The sequence below is a fragment of the Nothobranchius furzeri genome, chromosome 12, assembly GCF_043380555.1.
Source record: "Nothobranchius furzeri strain GRZ-AD chromosome 12, NfurGRZ-RIMD1, whole genome shotgun sequence".
NCBI classification, from domain to species: Eukaryota; Metazoa; Chordata; class Actinopteri; order Cyprinodontiformes; family Nothobranchiidae; genus Nothobranchius; species Nothobranchius furzeri.
Genome location: NC_091752.1, coordinates 68375433 through 68390099, shown reverse-complemented (window position 1 = coordinate 68390099; position 14667 = coordinate 68375433). Strand labels below are relative to the sequence as shown.

General features: G+C 48.7%; 9 non-coding genes across 9 annotated transcripts; all 9 read left to right on the top strand.

Moving 5' to 3' along the window:
- Positions 1-3047: 3047 nt before the first annotated feature.
- On the top strand, positions 3048-3166 carry LOC139062326 (5S ribosomal RNA). The gene has a single exon (XR_011515904.1). It is a non-coding gene; the product is annotated as a 5S ribosomal RNA (ribosomal RNA).
- A 941-nt stretch (positions 3167-4107) lies between these two features.
- LOC129161439 (5S ribosomal RNA) lies at positions 4108-4226 on the top strand. Its single transcript, XR_008561722.2, has one exon. It is a non-coding gene; the product is annotated as a 5S ribosomal RNA (ribosomal RNA).
- Positions 4227-5167: 941 nt separating this feature from the next.
- On the top strand, positions 5168-5286 carry LOC139062297 (5S ribosomal RNA). Its single transcript, XR_011515875.1, has one exon. It is a non-coding gene; the product is annotated as a 5S ribosomal RNA (ribosomal RNA).
- A 941-nt stretch (positions 5287-6227) lies between these two features.
- Positions 6228-6346, top strand: LOC139062341 (5S ribosomal RNA). Its single transcript, XR_011515919.1, has one exon. It is a non-coding gene; the product is annotated as a 5S ribosomal RNA (ribosomal RNA).
- Positions 6347-7287: 941 nt separating this feature from the next.
- On the top strand, positions 7288-7406 carry LOC139062325 (5S ribosomal RNA). The gene has a single exon (XR_011515903.1). It is a non-coding gene; the product is annotated as a 5S ribosomal RNA (ribosomal RNA).
- Positions 7407-10789: 3383 nt separating this feature from the next.
- On the top strand, positions 10790-10908 carry LOC129161599 (5S ribosomal RNA). The gene has a single exon (XR_011515902.1). It is a non-coding gene; the product is annotated as a 5S ribosomal RNA (ribosomal RNA).
- Positions 10909-11846: 938 nt separating this feature from the next.
- On the top strand, positions 11847-11965 carry LOC139062324 (5S ribosomal RNA). The gene has a single exon (XR_011515901.1). It is a non-coding gene; the product is annotated as a 5S ribosomal RNA (ribosomal RNA).
- Positions 11966-12906: 941 nt separating this feature from the next.
- Positions 12907-13025, top strand: LOC129161515 (5S ribosomal RNA). The gene has a single exon (XR_008561798.2). It is a non-coding gene; the product is annotated as a 5S ribosomal RNA (ribosomal RNA).
- A 941-nt stretch (positions 13026-13966) lies between these two features.
- Positions 13967-14085, top strand: LOC139062323 (5S ribosomal RNA). The gene has a single exon (XR_011515900.1). It is a non-coding gene; the product is annotated as a 5S ribosomal RNA (ribosomal RNA).
- The last annotated feature ends 582 nt before the right edge of the window (positions 14086-14667 follow it).

Here is a 14667-nt window from a genome sequence, read left to right as displayed (position 1 = left end):
CAACTCTTTGCCGCTTCCCTACCAGCTAAAAGAAATGTGGGCCTTTTACTGGAATGGCATCAAAATGCACCAATAGGTCTTTTCCACAAAGACCCAAATAGGTTGTTGGAGAAACACATTGCAATTTATTGCTGCCAAACACATGAAAAGCTGAACTCACACACTAAGGAAAATTGAGGTGCCGGCCGGCCGGCACCAGTTTGCCAGGATTTCACACACGGAGGCCGGCCAGCCACCACCCGAACAGGGGGGCGTGGGTCCCACCTTCCATGGGCCCACCACTCATAGGAGGGACAAAGGAAAAACGAGGTGCTTCTCTCAATTGAGGTGAAGGTGGCCTTTTTGTACATCCAAATGTTAAATAATATCGTTTGTACATTCTGATGTCTGCGATCTGAACAAATTTGGATTAAAGCCCATGCAAAACACACACCCAGATGGACTGTTCATTGTTGCTGGAGATTTCAACCATGCAAATCTCAAATCAGTGCTTCCTAGATTCCATCAGTATGTGGACTTTGCAACGAGAGGGGTAAACACGCTGGATTTGGTTTACACAAACATCCCCGGCGCATATCGGGCAGAGCCCCGCCCCCACCTTGGCTACTCAGACCACATCTCTGTCATGCTAATTCCAGCATACAGACCACTCGTCAAGCGAGCAAAACCGGTTCTGAGGCAGGCAAAAACCTGGCCGGCAGGACCCACCTCTGCTCTTCAAGACTGTTTTGAGTGCACTGACTGGAACATGTTTAGGGAGGCTGCAACTTACGGCGACTCTACTGACTTGGAGGAGTACACGTCATCGGTGTCGAGCTACATCAGCAAATGCATCGATGACGTCACTGTCTCCAAGACCATCATCTCACGACCCAACCAGAAACTGTGGATTACTGCGGAAGTGCGCACACTTTTGAGAACCAGAGACTCTGCCTTCAAAGCGGGAGATAAGGTGGCGCTCAGCAGAGCTAGAACTGAACTATCTCAGGCCATTAGAGAGGCGAAGCGCGCACACGCCCAGAGGATCCACAAGCACTTCATGGACAGCGGCGACACACGGCGAATGTGGCAGGGCCTACAAGCCATCACCAACTACAGGACGACAACACCTGCCTGTGATGGTGACGGCTCCCTCCCTGATGCGCTGAACAACTTCTACGCTCGGTTCGACAGGCAGAACGACGTGGCAGCAAGGAAGTCAATCCCTCCTCCGGACGACCAGGTGTTGTGTCTCACTACAGCAGAGGTGAGGAAAACTCTACGCAGAGTCAATCCACGTAAAGCTGCTGGTCCAGACAACATCCAGGGCAGAGTGCTAAAGGAATGTGCTGAACAGCTGGCGGATGTTCTCACCGACATCTTCAACATCTCTCTGAGCAGTGCCGTTGTTCCCACGTGCTTTAAGGCCGCCACCATCGTCCCAGTGCCCAAGAAATCATCTGTGTCCTGTCTCAACGACTACCGTCCTGTTGCACTTACACCCACCATCATGAAGTGCTTCGAGCAGCTAGTCATGACACACATCAAGACCCTGTTGCCCCCCTCACTGGACCCACTGCAATTTGCATACCGCCATAACCGCTCAACAGATGACGCCATTTCCACTGCACTCCATCTTGCCCTCACACACCTGGACAAGAAGGACACACATGTTCGAATGCTGTACATAGATTTCAGCTCAGCATTCAACACGATCATCCCCCAGCAACTGATCGGAAAACTGAGCATGCTGGGCCTGAACACCTCCCTCTGCAACTGGATCCTGGACTTTCTGACTGGAAGGCCTCAGTCAGTACGGATCGGGAACTGCACCTCCAGCACCACCACACTAAGCACGGGGGCCCCACAAGGCTGTGTGCTCAGTCCTCTGCTGTTCACACTGCTGACTCATGACTGTGTAGCAACACACAGTTCAAATTACATCATTAAGTTCGCTGATGACACAACCTTGGTGGGTCTCATCAGCAAGAACGATGAGTCAGCATACAGAGATGAAGTGCAGAGGTTAACAAACTGGTGTAAGGTCAACAACCTGTCTCTGAATGTTGACAAGACAAAAGAGATGGTTGTTGACTTCAGGAGGATACGGAGTGACCACTCACCACTGAGCATCAACGGCTCCTCTGTGGAGATCGTCAACAACATCAAATTCCTGGGAGTTCACCTGGACAAAGACCTCACCTGGTCCCTCAACACCAGCTTCCTGTATAAGAAATCCCACCAGCGTCTCTTCTTTCTGAGAAGACTGAGAAAGGCCCAGCTTCCACCAACGATGCTAACCACCTTCTACAGAGGAACTATTGAGAGCATCCTGAGCAGCTGTATCACTGCCTGGTTTGGGAACTGTGCAATCTCTGACCGCAAAACCCTCCAGCGGATAGTGAAAACAGCAGAGAAGATCATAGGAGTCTCTCTCCCCTCAATCAAGGACATCTACACCACACGCTGCATCCGCAAAGCCAACAGCATTGTGGCTGACTGGTCACACCCCTCTCACACACTCTTCACAATCCTGCCATCTGGAAGAAGGTACCGAAGCATTCGAGCACTCACATCCAGACTGTGCAACAGCTTCTTCCCACAGGCCATTCGTCTCCTCAACGAAAAGGGACTGGACTGATAAACGCATGCATGCACACACACTCACACACACACACGCACGCACACAAACACGCGAACACACTCATGTTCTGTCCTTAATTAGATAGTTTCTTTTTCTTATATTTTTTCACGTTGTAAATTTATGTTGCATGTAGCACCTCGGTCCTGGAGGAATGTTGTTTCGCCTCACTGTATACAAACCGTATATGGCTGAAGTGACAATAAAGTTGATTGATTGATTGATTGATTGATTGAACAAACTCTACTGTGTCACTACACAAGCTCCCCTCTCCGCTTTCACCCACGGAGCCCGGCCAGACACAGCTCAAACTGGGGATGAGGGCGTTTTACTGGAAAGGCCTCAAATTGCAGCATTCCATTCAATGGCAACAAAAGGCACAACTGTCTCTACACCCGTAAAATGGAGGACGGAAGGAAAAGCCTTCGCTTACGGCCATACCACCCTGAACACGCCCGATCTCGTCTGATCTCGGAAGCTAAGCAGGGTCGGGCCTGGTTAGTACTTGGATGGGAGACCGCCTGGGAATACCAGGTGCTGTAAGCTTTTGTCCTTGTCTTTTGAGCCAGCAGAGGGTGCTGTTACGCACTCGCCCTTCTGAGGAACAACACATTACAGACCTCAAACTGTTACAACAGCATATTGCACTTTTCCTTAACACAGAAAGGTCAAAAAGCCCATTCCCTGGGGAAATCAGGTTTTAAAAGAGCGTTTCTTCTTCAATACGTTAATATTTTACTTCCCAAGTTATAATAGAGAAAATCCAACTCATGTATCTGTGACTTACTTGCAATTCTGGGATCTAACTAATGATTGTCATTAAGATTTCATTCCGGAGCAAGGCTCTGCAACCTGTGGCTATGATGGCACGTCGCAAGTCTTTGCCGCTTCCCTACCAGCTAAAAGAAATGTGGGCCTTTTACTGGAATGGCATCAAAATGCACCAATAGGTCTTTTCCACAAAGACCCAAATAGGTTGTTGGAGAAACACATTGCAATTTATTGCTGCCAAACACATGAAAAGCTGAACTCACACACAAAGGAAAATCGAACTGCCAGCCGGCCGGCACCTGTTTGCAAGGATTTCACACACGGAGGCCGGCCAACCACCGCCCGAACAGGGGGGCGTGGGTCCCACCTTCCATGGGCCCACCACTCATAGGAGGGACAAAGGAAAAACGAGGTGCTTCTCTCAATTGAGGTGAAGGTGGCCTTTTTGTACATCCAAATGTTAAATAATATTGTTTGTACATTCTGATGTCTGCGATCTGAACAAATTTGGATTAAAGAGCATGAAACAACTCTACTGTGTCACTACACAAGCTCCCCTCTCCGCTTTCACCCACGGAGCCCGGCCAGACACAGCTCAAACTGGGGATGAGGGCGTTTTACTGGAAAGGCCTCAAATTGCAGCATTCCATTCAATGGCAGCGAAGGGCACAATTGTCTCTGCACCCGTAAAACGGAGGACGGAAGGAGAATCCTTCGCTTACGGCCATACCACCCTGAACACGCCCGATCTCGTCTGATCTCGGAAGCTAAGCAGGGTCGGGCCTGGTTAGTACTTGGATGGGAGACCGCCTGGGAATACCAGGTGCTGTAAGCTTTTGTCCTTGTCTTTTGAGCCAGCAGAGGGTGCTGTTACGCACTCGCCCTTCTGAGGAACAACACATTACAGACCTCAAACTGTTACAACAGCATATTGCACTTTTCCTTAACACAGAAATGTCAAAAAGCCCATTCCCCGGGGCAATCAGGTTTTAAAAGAGCGTTTCTTCTTCAATATGTTCATATTTTACTTCCCAAGTTGCAATAGAGAAAATCCAACTCATGTATCTGTGACTTACTTGCAATTCTGGGATCTAACTAATGATTGTCATTAAGATTTCGTTCCGGAGCAAGGCTCTGCAGCCTGCGGCTATGATGGCACGTCGCAAGTCTTTGCCGCTTCCCTACCAGCTAAAAGAAATGTGGGCCTTTTACTGGAATGGCATCAAAATGCACCAATAGGTCTTTTCCACAAAGACCCAAATAGGTTGTTGGAGAAACACATTGCAATTTATTGCTGCCAAACACATGAAAAGCTGAACTCACACCCTAAGGAAAATCGAGCTGCCGGCCGGCCGGCACCTGATTGCAAGGATTTCACACACGGAGGCCGGCCAGACACCCCCCGAACAGGGGGGCGTGGGTCCCACCTTCCATGGGCCCACCACTCATAGGAGGGACAAAGGAAAAACGAGGTGCTTCTCTCAATTGAGGTGATGGTGGCCTTTTTGTACATCCAAATGTTAAATAATATCGTTTGTACATTCTGATGTCTGCGATCTGAACAAATTTGGATTAAAGAGCATGAACCAACTCTACTGTGTCACTACACAAGCTCCCCTCTCCGCTTTCACCCACGGAGCCCGGCCAGACACAGCTCAGACTGGGGATGAGGGCCTTTTACTGGAAAGGCCTCAAATTGCAGCATTCCATTCAATGGCAGCGAAGGGCACAACCGTCTCTGCACCCATAAAACGGAGGACGGAAGGAAAATCCTTCGCTTACGGCCATACCACCCTGAACACGCCCGATCTCGTCTGATCTCGGAAGCTAAGCAGGGTCGGGCCTGGTTAGTACTTGGATGGGAGACCGCCTGGGAATACCAGGTTCTGTAAGCTTTTGTCCTTGTCTTTTGAGCCAGCAGAGGGTGCTGTTACGCACTCGCCCTTCTGAGGAACAACACATTACAGACCTCAAACTGTTACAACAGCATATTGCACTTTTCCTTAACACAGAAATGTCAAAAAGCCCATTCCCTGGGGCAATCAGGTTTTAAAAGAGCGTTTCTTCTTCAATATGTTAATATTTTACTTCCCAAGTTGCAATAGAGAATATCCAACTCATGTATCTGTGACTTACTTGCAATTCTGGGATCTAACTAATGATTGTCATTAAGATTTCATTCCGGAGCAAGGCTCTGCAACCTGTGGCTATGATGGCACGTCACAAATCTTTGCCGGTTCCCTACCAGCTAAAAGAAATGTGGGCCTTTTACTGGAATGGCATCAAAATGCACCAATAGGTCTTTTCCACAAAGACCCAAATAGGTTGTTGGAGAAACACATTGTAATTTATTGCTGCCAAACACATGAAAAGCAGAACTTACACACTAAGGAAAATCGAACTGCCAGCCGGCCGGCACCTGATTGCAAGGATTTCACACACGGAGGCCGGCCAGACACCGCCCGAACAGGGGGGCGTGGGTCCCACCTTCCATGGGCCCACCACTCATAGGAGGGACAAAGGAAAAACGAGGTGCTTCTCTCAATTGAGGTGAAGGTGGCCTTTTTGTACATCCAAATGTTAAATAATATCGTTTGTACATTCTGATGTCTGCGATCTGAACAAATTTGGATTAAAGAGCATGAACCAACTCTACTGTGTCACTACACAAGCTCCCCTCTCCGCTTTCACCAACGGAGCCCGGCCAGACACAGCTCAAACTGGGGATGAGGGCGTTTTACTGGAAAGGCCTCAAATTGCAGCATTCCATTCAATGGCAACAAAAGGCACAACTGTCTCTACACCCGTAAAATGGAGGACGGAAGGAAAAGCCTTCGCTTACGGCCATACCACCCTGAACACGCCCGATCTCGTCTGACCTCGGAAGCTAAGCAGGGTCGGGCCTGGTTAGTACTTGGATGGGAGACCGCCTGGGAATACCAGGTGCTGTAAGCTTTTGTCCTTGTCTTTTGAGCCAGCAGAGGGTGCTGTTACGCACTCGCCCTTCTGAGGAACAACACATTACAGACCTCAAACTGTTACAACAGCATATTTAACTTTTCCTTAACACAGAAAGGTCAAAAAGCCCATTCCCTGGGGAAATCAGGTTTTAAAAGAGCGTTTCTTCTTCAATACGTTCACATTTTACTTCCCAAGTTGCAATAGAGAATATCCCACTCATGTATCTGTGACTTACTTGCAATTCTGGGATCTAACTAATGATTGTCATTAAGATTTCATTCCGGAGCAAGGCTCTGCAGCCTGCGGCTATGATGGCACGTCGCAAGTCTTTGCCGCTTCCCTACCAGCTAAAAGAAATGTGGGCCTTTTACTGGAATGGCATCAAAATGCACCAATAGGTCTTTTCCACAAAGACCCAAATAGGTTGTTGGAGAAACACATTGCAATTTATTGCTGCCAAACACATGAAAAGCTGAACTCACACCCTAAGGAAAATCGAGCTGCCGGCCGGCCGGCACCTGATTGCAAGGATTTCACACACGGAGGCCGGCCAGACACCCCCCGAACAGGGGGGCGTGGGTCCCACCTTCCATGGGCCCACCACTCATAGGAGGGACAAAGGAAAAACGAGGTGCTTCTCTCAATTGAGGTGAAGGTGGCCTTTTTGTACATCCAAATGTTAAATAATATCGTTTGTACATTCTGATGTCTGCGATCTGAACAAATTTGGATTAAAGAGCATGAACCAACTCTACTGTGTCACTACACAAGCTCCCCTCTCCGCTTTCACACACGGAGCCCGGCCAGACACAGCTCAAACTGGGGATGAGGGCGTTTTACTGGAAAGGCCTCAAATTGCAGCATTCCATTCAATGGCAACAAAAGGCACAACTGTCTCTACACTCGTAAAATGGAGGACGGAAGGAAAACCCTTCGCTTACGGCCATACCACCCTGAACACGCCCGATCTCGTCTGATCTCGGAAGCTAAGCAGGGTCGGGCCTGGTTAGTACTTGGATGGGAGACCGCCTGGGAATACCAGGTGCTGTAAGCTTTTGTCCTTGTCTTTTGAGCCAGCAGAGGGTGCTGTTACGCACTCGCCCTTCTGAGGAACAACACATTACAGACCTCAAACAGTTACAACAGCATATTGCACTTTTACTTAACACAGAAATGTCAAAAAGCCCATTCCCTGGGGCAATCAGGTTTTAAAAGAGCGTTTCTTCTTCAATATGTTCACATTTTACTTCCCAAGTTATAGTAGAGAAAATCCAACTCATGTATCTGTGCCTTACTTGCAATTCTGGGATCTAACTAATGATTGTCATTAAGATTTCATTCCGGAGCAAGGCTCTGCAGCCTGCGGCTATGATGGCACATCGCAAGTCTTTGCCGCTTCCCTACCAGCTAAAAGAAATGTGGGCCTTTTACTGGAATGGCATCAAAATGCACCAATAGGTCTTTTCCACAAAGACCCAAATAGGTTGTTGGAGAAACACATTGCAATTTATTGCTGCCAAACACATGAAAAGCTGAACTCACACACTAAGGAAAATTGAGGTGCCGGCCGGCCGGCACCAGTTTGCCAGGATTTCACACACGGAGGCCGGCCAGCCACCACCCGAACAGGGGGGCGTGGGTCCCACCTTCCATGGGCCCACCACTCATAGGAGGGACAAAGGAAAAACGAGGTGCTTCTCTCAATTGAGGTGAAGGTGGCCTTTTTGTACATCCAAATGTTAAATAATATCGTTTGTACATTCTGATGTCTGCGATCTGAACAAATTTGGATTAAAGCCCATGCAAAACACACACCCAGATGGACTGTTCATTGTTGCTGGAGATTTCAACCATGCAAATCTCAAATCAGTGCTTCCTAGATTCCATCAGTATGTGGACTTTGCAACGAGAGGGGTAAACACGCTGGATTTGGTTTACACAAACATCCCCGGCGCATATCGGGCAGAGCCCCGCCCCCACCTTGGCTACTCAGACCACATCTCTGTCATGCTAATTCCAGCATACAGACCACTCGTCAAGCGAGCAAAACCGGTTCTGAGGCAGGCAAAAACCTGGCCGGCAGGACCCACCTCTGCTCTTCAAGACTGTTTTGAGTGCACTGACTGGAACATGTTTAGGGAGGCTGCAACTTACGGCGACTCTACTGACTTGGAGGAGTACACGTCATCGGTGTCGAGCTACATCAGCAAATGCATCGATGACGTCACTGTCTCCAAGACCATCATCTCACGACCCAACCAGAAACTGTGGATTACTGCGGAAGTGCGCACACTTTTGAGAACCAGAGACTCTGCCTTCAAAGCGGGAGATAAGGTGGCGCTCAGCAGAGCTAGAACTGAACTATCTCAGGCCATTAGAGAGGCGAAGCGCGCACACGCCCAGAGGATCCACAAGCACTTCATGGACAGCGGCGACACACGGCGAATGTGGCAGGGCCTACAAGCCATCACCAACTACAGGACGACAACACCTGCCTGTGATGGTGACGGCTCCCTCCCTGATGCGCTGAACAACTTCTACGCTCGGTTCGACAGGCAGAACGACGTGGCAGCAAGGAAGTCAATCCCTCCTCCGGACGACCAGGTGTTGTGTCTCACTACAGCAGAGGTGAGGAAAACTCTACGCAGAGTCAATCCACGTAAAGCTGCTGGTCCAGACAACATCCAGGGCAGAGTGCTAAAGGAATGTGCTGAACAGCTGGCGGATGTTCTCACCGACATCTTCAACATCTCTCTGAGCAGTGCCGTTGTTCCCACGTGCTTTAAGGCCGCCACCATCGTCCCAGTGCCCAAGAAATCATCTGTGTCCTGTCTCAACGACTACCGTCCTGTTGCACTTACACCCACCATCATGAAGTGCTTCGAGCAGCTAGTCATGACACACATCAAGACCCTGTTGCCCCCCTCACTGGACCCACTGCAATTTGCATACCGCCATAACCGCTCAACAGATGACGCCATTTCCACTGCACTCCATCTTGCCCTCACACACCTGGACAAGAAGGACACACATGTTCGAATGCTGTACATAGATTTCAGCTCAGCATTCAACACGATCATCCCCCAGCAACTGATCGGAAAACTGAGCATGCTGGGCCTGAACACCTCCCTCTGCAACTGGATCCTGGACTTTCTGACTGGAAGGCCTCAGTCAGTACGGATCGGGAACTGCACCTCCAGCACCACCACACTAAGCACGGGGGCCCCACAAGGCTGTGTGCTCAGTCCTCTGCTGTTCACACTGCTGACTCATGACTGTGTAGCAACACACAGTTCAAATTACATCATTAAGTTCGCTGATGACACAACCTTGGTGGGTCTCATCAGCAAGAACGATGAGTCAGCATACAGAGATGAAGTGCAGAGGTTAACAAACTGGTGTAAGGTCAACAACCTGTCTCTGAATGTTGACAAGACAAAAGAGATGGTTGTTGACTTCAGGAGGATACGGAGTGACCACTCACCACTGAGCATCAACGGCTCCTCTGTGGAGATCGTCAACAACATCAAATTCCTGGGAGTTCACCTGGACAAAGACCTCACCTGGTCCCTCAACACCAGCTTCCTGTATAAGAAATCCCACCAGCGTCTCTTCTTTCTGAGAAGACTGAGAAAGGCCCAGCTTCCACCAACGATGCTAACCACCTTCTACAGAGGAACTATTGAGAGCATCCTGAGCAGCTGTATCACTGCCTGGTTTGGGAACTGTGCAATCTCTGACCGCAAAACCCTCCAGCGGATAGTGAAAACAGCAGAGAAGATCATAGGAGTCTCTCTCCCCTCAATCAAGGACATCTACACCACACGCTGCATCCGCAAAGCCAACAGCATTGTGGCTGACTGGTCACACCCCTCTCACACACTCTTCACAATCCTGCCATCTGGAAGAAGGTACCGAAGCATTCGAGCACTCACATCCAGACTGTGCAACAGCTTCTTCCCACAGGCCATTCGTCTCCTCAACGAAAAGGGACTGGACTGATAAACGCATGCATGCACACACACTCACACACACACACGCACGCACACAAACACGCGAACACACTCATGTTCTGTCCTTAATTAGATAGTTTCTTTTTCTTATATTTTTTCACGTTGTAAATTTATGTTGCATGTAGCACCTTGGTCCTGGAGGAATGTTGTTTCGCCTCACTGTATACAAACCGTATATGGCTGAAGTGACAATAAAGTTGATTGATTGATTGATTGATTGATTGATTGATTGATTGATTGAACAAACTCTACTGTGTCACTACACAAGCTCCCCTCTCCGCTTTCACCCACGGAGCCCGGCCAGACACAGCTCAAACTGGGGATGAGGGCGTTTTACTGGAAAGGCCTCAAATTGCAGCATTCCATTCAATGGCAACAAAAGGTCTCTACACCCGTAAAATGGAGGACGGAAGGAAAAGCCTTTGCTTACGGCCATACCACCCTGAACACGCCCGATCTCGTCTGATCTCGGAAGCTAAGCAGGGTCGGGCCTGGTTAGTACTTGGATGGGAGACCGCCTGGGAATACCAGGTGCTGTAAGCTTTTGTCCTTGTCTTTTGAGCCAGCAGAGGGTGCTGTTACGCACTCGCCCTTCTGAGGAACAACACATTACAGACCTCAAACTGTTACAACAGCATATTGCACTTTTCCTTAACACAGAAATGTCAAAAAGCCCATTCCCTGGGGCAATCAGATTTTAAAAGAGCGTTTCTTCTTCAATACGTTAATATTTTACTTCCCAAGTTATAATAGAGAAAATCCAACTCATGTATCTGTGACTTACTTGCAATTCTGGGATCTAACTAATGATTGTCATTAAGATTTCATTCCGGAGCAAGGCTCTGCAACCTGTGGCTATGATGGCACGTCACAAATCTTTGCCGGTTCCCTACCAGCTAAAAGAAATGTGGGCCTTTTACTGGAATGGCATCAAAATGCACCAATAGGTCTTTTCCACAAAGACCCAAATAGGTTGTTGGAGAAACACATTGTAATTTATTGCTGCCAAACACATGAAAAGCAGAACTTACACACTAAGGAAAATCGAACTGCCAGCCGGCCGGCACCTGATTGCAAGGATTTCACACACGGAGGCCGGCCAGACACCGCCCGAACAGGGGGGCGTGGGTCCCACCTTCCATGGGCACACTCATAGGAGGGACAAAGGAAAAACGAGGTGCTTCTCTCAATTGAGGTGAAGGTGGCCTTTTTGTACATCCAAATGTTAAATAATATCGTTTGTACATTCTGATGTCTGCGATCTGAACAAATTTGGATTAAAGAGCATGAACCAACTCTACTGTGTCACTACACAAGCTCCCCTCTCCGCTTTCACCAACGGAGCCCGGCCAGACACAGCTCAAACTGGGGATGAGGGCGTTTTACTGGAAAGGCCTCAAATTGCAGCATTCCATTCAATGGCAACAAAAGGCACAACTGTCTCTACACCCGTAAAATGGAGGACGGAAGGAAAAGCCTTCGCTTACGGCCATACCACCCTGAACACGCCCGATCTCGTCTGATCTCGGAAGCTAAGCAGGGTCGGGCCTGGTTAGTACTTGGATGGGAGACCGCCTGGGAATACCAGGTGCTGTAAGCTTTTGTCCTTGTCTTTTGAGCCAGCAGAGGGTGCTGTTACGCACTCGCCCTTCTGAGGAACAACACATTACAGACCTCAAACTGTTACAACAGCATATTTAACTTTTCCTTAACACAGAAAGGTCAAAAAGCCCATTCCCTGGGGAAATCAGGTTTTAAAAGAGCGTTTCTTCTTCAATACGTTCACATTTTACTTCCCAAGTTGCAATAGAGAATATCCCACTCATGTATCTGTGACTTACTTGCAATTCTGGGATCTAACTAATGATTGTCATTAAGATTTCATTCCGGAGCAAGGCTCTGCAGCCTGCGGCTATGATGGCACGTCGCAAGTCTTTGCCGGTTCCCTACCAGCTAAAAGAAATGTGGGCCTTTTACTGGAATGGCATCAAAATGCACCAATAGGTCTTTTCCACAAAGACCCAAATAGGTTGTTGGAGAAACACATTGCAATTTATTGCTGCCAAACACATGAAAAGCTGAACTCACACCCTAAGGAAAATCGAGCTGCCGGCCGGCCGGCACCTGATTGCAAGGATTTCATACACGGAGGCCGGCCAGACACCCCCCGAACAGGGGGGCGTGGGTCCCACCTTCCATGGGCCCACCACTCATAGGAGGGACAAAGGAAAAACGAGGTGCTTCTCTCAATTGAGGTGAAGGTGGCCTTTTTGTTCATCCAAATGTTAAATAATGTTGTTTGAACATTCTGATGTCTGCGAACTGAACAAATTTGGATTAAAGAGCATGAAACAACTCTACTGTGTCACTACACAAGCTCCCCTCTCCGCTTTCACCCACGGAGCCCGGCCAGACACAGCTCAAACTGGGGATGAGGGCGTTTTACTGGAAAGGCCTCAAATTGCAGCATTCCATTCAATGGCAGCGAAGGGCACAATTGTCTCTGCACCCGTAAAACGGAGGACGGAAGGAGAATCCTTCGCTTACGTCCATACCACCCTGAACACGCCCGATCTCGTCTGATCTCGGAAGCTAAGCAGGGTCGGGCCTGGTTAGTACTTGGATGGGAGACCGCCTGGGAATACCAGGTGCTGTAAGCTTTTGTCCTTGTCTTTTGAGCCAGCAGAGGGTGCTGTTACGCACTCGCCCTTCTGAGGAACAACACATTACAGACCTCAAACTGTTACAACAGCATATTGCACTTTTCCTTAACACAGAAATGTCAAAAAGCCCATTCCCCGGGGCAATCAGGTTTTAAAAGAGCGTTTCTTCTTCAATATGTTAATATTTTACTTCCCAAGTTGCAATAGAGAAAATCCAACTCATGTATCTGTGACTTACTTGCAATTCTGGGATCTAACTAATGATTGTCATTAAGATTTCGTTCCGGAGCAAGGCTCTGCAACCTGTGGCTATGATGGCACGTCGCAACTCTTTGCCGCTTCCCTACCAGCTAAAAGAAATGTGGGCCTTTTACTGGAATGGCATCAAAATGCACCAATAGGTCTTTTCCACAAAGACCCAAATAGGTTGTTGGAGAAACACATTGCAATTTATTGCTGCCAAACACATGAAAAGCTGAACTCACACCCTAAGGAAAATCGAGCTGCCGGCCGGCCGGCACCTGATTGCAAGGATTTCATACACGGAGGCCGGCCAGACACCCCCCGAACAGGGGGGCGTGGGTCCCACCTTCCATGGGCCCACCACTCATAGGAGGGACAAAGGAAAAACGAGGTGCTTCTCTCAATTGAGGTGAAGGTGGCCTTTTTGTTCATCCAAATGTTAAATAATGTTGTTAGAACATTCTGATGTCTGCAAACTGAACAAATTTGGATTAAAGAGCATGAAACAACTCTACTGTGTCACTACACAAGCTCCCCTCTCCGCTTTCACCCACGGAGCCCGGCCAGACACAGCTCAAACTGGGGATGAGGGCGTTTTACTGGAAAGGCCTCAAATTGCAGCATTCCATTCAATGGCAGCGAAGGGCACAACTGTCTCTGCACCCGTAAAACGGAGGACGGAAGGAGAAGCCTTCGCTTACGGCCATACCACCCTGAACACGCCCGATCTCGTCTGATCTCGGAAGCTAAGCAGGGTCGGGCCTGGTTAGTACTTGGATGGGAGACCGCCTGGGAATACCAGGTGCTGTAAGCTTTTGTCCTTGTCTTTTGAGCCAGCAGAGGGTGCTGTTACGCGCTCGCCCTTCTGAGGAACAACACATTACAGACCTCAAACTGTTACAACAGCATATTGCACTTTTCCTTAACACAGAAATGTCAAAAAGCCCATTCCCCGGGGCAATCAGGTTTTAAAAGAGTGTTTCTTCTTCAATATGTTCACATTTTACTTCCCAAGTTGCAATAGAGAAAATCCAACTCATGTATCTGTGACTTACTTGCAATTCTGGGATCTAACTAATGATTGTCATTAAGATTTCGTTCCGGAGCAAGGCTCTGCAGCCTGCGGCTATGACGGCACATCGCAAGTCTTTGCCGCTTCCCTACCAGCTAAAAGAAATGTGGGCCTTTTACTGGAATGGCATCAAAATGCACCAATAGGTCTTTTCCACAAAGACCCAAATAGGTTGTTGGAGAAACACATTGCAATTTATTGCTGCCAAACACATGAAAAGCTGAACTCACACACTAAGGAAAATTCAGGTGCCGGCCAGCCGGCACCAGTTTGCCAGGATTTCACACACGGAGGCCGGCCAGCCACCGCCCGAACAGGGGGGCA